Genomic DNA, 3,119 nt, shown 5'->3' on the forward strand with positions numbered 1-3,119 from the left:
TTATTTAAAGCCTTTTGCCACCTTCTTCGAGTCTCCCTTCTCTTCTGCGGAAAGCTTTATCTTTATGTAGTTCAACATTCAGAGCGTAGGACAAGCAAAACGAAAACCTAGGCTTGGTTTGATCAAAATGAGGACAAACCATTATAAGCGTGAACTTCGAACTTTCTCCTGTGAATTCCTGAATGGATATTTAGGTACAGAGAAATGATTTATTACCTGTCACCTGCCAATCTGTAACATTGGGAGGAAAGTTTGTATGTCGATTTTAAGATGGATTTCAGTCTTTTTTTTAAGGAATAAGTCTGTTTCTGGGACTGTGCTGCCATCTTATGGCAAATCTCTTTTCCTCGTTCGAAGGCTGAGCTCAAAATACAATTCACCAGCTTTTAATAAGTTATCGCTTGCTCTTAGAAGTTCCTTTACTCCTCTTCTTTAAAATGGACCTAATATTAACCCATCATCCCCATGGACATATTTTCATTTTCATTTCACATCCATCTGGCCGTTAGTTAAACGATTGGTTTGTAACACTGCCAGAAGAAGTGCAACTTCAAACTCTGCATCTCCTCATTTTTTAGGGCTCCTACCTCCCATCAAAGTCCCATAACTTTGTTAGATCTTTTCATCAGACATCTATGTCACACAGACAATTTGAAATGGAAGTGGTTGAGGATGTTATTCCTTCCTCGTTTCTTTATGAAGCATTTTATAATAGACCAAATCCTTCCGAACGTTTCTACATACTTTTGAACTCCTCTCTTCATTAGAGTCTTTTGCAATCATTTCTACAAGTTCATCCACTTCCTCGAAAACTGGATGCGAGAGTTTTTAATTTCCAGCTTTTCGCTCGTGGTGGAGGAATCATAACATTTTCATTTGTTTTGACATCTCGCAATATTGCAGGGATGCAAAGTTCAATTGGGCAATGATTGCTCTGAATGAAATAGAACTGCCTCATCAACATCAGCGTCATGCATTTCTAAATGAAGTTTCCTTCTCGGTTCAAGGATTTATTTGGTGAACTGCTCGAGGGTCCCTCCGACGCCTTGAGAATCTGACACGAACAGTAGGTAGGCAGGTCCGGCTTCCAACGGTAAGTGAGATAAAACAGCCAGGTCAGGGACTTCTTGTGCTTCCTCATCCTTTCATGATGGTCTACCGCTCGGGACCCCTACCAGAACTCCTTATCAAGATGGTCAGTGTGCATGAGGACAACCACTCCCCTCCCCAGCCCATCCCGGCCTCACATTTGGCAACCATTTTCAATTTTAGTTTTACCTGGATCCATCAGTCAATCGATGGAATTGATTGAGCGCTTAATATATGCAGACCACCCTACTAAGCTCTTGAGAGAGTGCAGTACAACAGAATTTCTTGACTCCTGCAGTGGTGCTTCCTTCCCAATCAAGTGGAAATAAAAATAACACCGAAAGTTAAAAATAAATAATACCGGAATATAAGGTCAGTCAGTAATGCAGTATTCTATGGAAATTACAGCTACTTACAAATGATTAAAAGTGAGACGTTTGAAATCACTCATTTTGTTTCTGCAAACGAATGGAACTAGCAGAATTGCAACAGAATTCTAGATCCTGTCTAGAGGATCAGCTGCTTCCCCAACCCTCAGAAACAAAGAAGTCTTTTAAAAGGTTTGACTCTTTATCTGTTTACCGTTCTCCCTCCCTTTCTCTCTCTTTCTTTCTTTTAGCTCCAAGTTGCTTGTCCCTATCCCGCCTACTTCCTTGGTCTCCAGGGGTGACAGGGAGCCACTTAATTTGGCGGGGGGGGGGGGTGTTATGCCCCCAAATTCTCTTCATCCAAGGCTGTCCTGAAGCCCATGGGTGATCCCGGCATCACTTTCCCTCATCCCAAGGAAGGATGTTTGAGGTTGGTGATCTCGGGCTGAGGCAAGCAGCCAGCTAGTCTGGACCCTCTTGTCTCTACCTTGGATTCCCGTGCATGCAATGTGGGGGAACCTGAAGTCAAACAAACCCAGGATCCCCCCCCCCCCCCCCCACCACCCATCCCCAAAAGCACAGAAGAGGCTGAATGGGCAGCCAAGGAGAGACAGCGACAGAGAAGTGGTTCTGGTCCAGAGATCCGAGACTGGGAGAGATTGGTGTATGAGGGAAAGACGGCTGTCACTGAGGGTGTCTTACTCGATCAGGGCCGCAGTCCCTGAAGCCTGGGAGGGAGGGGAAACCCCAAAGGGGCATCAGGGGTGGCCATCCCCACTCAGGAAAGGTGAGCGGGAGGTTGCCGATCCCCGCTTGGGTCTGTGGAGTCTCGCCTGTGTATCCCTGGGGCAGGATTTCCTGTCTGGACATAGAGGCAAGAAGGGGAGAGCAGTGGGCTGCAGGCTGCAGAGGGGATACGCAGAAGAGTGCGACCAGAGAGGAGGGAGCGGAAAAGGAAGATCCAGAAGGGTCGGGGCCGAAGCTCCGCATACAGTAAGTACTCAATAAGTACAACTGATCGATTAAGTCCTGGCTAGGTGTTATAGAGTAATCAGATCAGACACAGTTCCTTTCCCAATCACGGCTAACAATGCATCATCCCCATTTAACCGAGCTCAGAGAGATTAAGCGATTTACCCCCAATCCCACAGCAGCCCAGTGGCAGAGCTGGGACTAGAAAGCAGATCTCTTGACGCCTGAAGTGGTGCTTCCTCCCCAGTCAAGTAGAAATAAAAACGACATAGAAAGTTAAAAATAAATAATACCGGAATGTAGGCCAGTCAGTAATGCACTATTCTTCAGAAATTACAAATGATTAAGACGAACTGAGAGACTTGAAACTATTCATTTTGTTTCTGCACGACCCCGGAGGGACAGAGAAAAGCGGCGACGCCTTAGTGCCGCCTCCACAAAGCCTAGGGAGGGCCGAGGCACTGCTGTTGTGGAGCTCGCTGTGGCTATGGTGGTGGGTATGGACTCTGAGCCGCTAGGAGCCTGAAATTCTGCTCTACTAGCCACAGTAGTCCCCTCTCAAGGTCACACTTGGAGAGTTTCCAGTACTCTACCAGTTTTGGCTATGGGAGGGAGAGTCAACCAGAAGCCTACCCACTCCATTCCTAGCTTGGGCAGTGGCTAGCGAGTGGAAGGCCATCTGCTACAAGT

The 3,119-nt window shown here is 46.5% G+C and overlaps 1 non-coding gene across 1 annotated transcript; it reads left to right on the forward strand.

Moving 5' to 3' along the window:
• The first annotated feature begins 2,981 nt into the window (after window positions 1-2,981).
• On the forward strand, window positions 2,982-3,119 carry LOC114809825. The gene has a single exon (XR_003757600.1). It is a non-coding gene; the product is annotated as a small nucleolar RNA SNORA7 (small nucleolar RNA).

The sequence above is a fragment of the Ornithorhynchus anatinus genome, chromosome 2, assembly GCF_004115215.2.
Source record: "Ornithorhynchus anatinus isolate Pmale09 chromosome 2, mOrnAna1.pri.v4, whole genome shotgun sequence".
NCBI classification, from domain to species: domain Eukaryota; kingdom Metazoa; phylum Chordata; class Mammalia; order Monotremata; family Ornithorhynchidae; genus Ornithorhynchus; species Ornithorhynchus anatinus.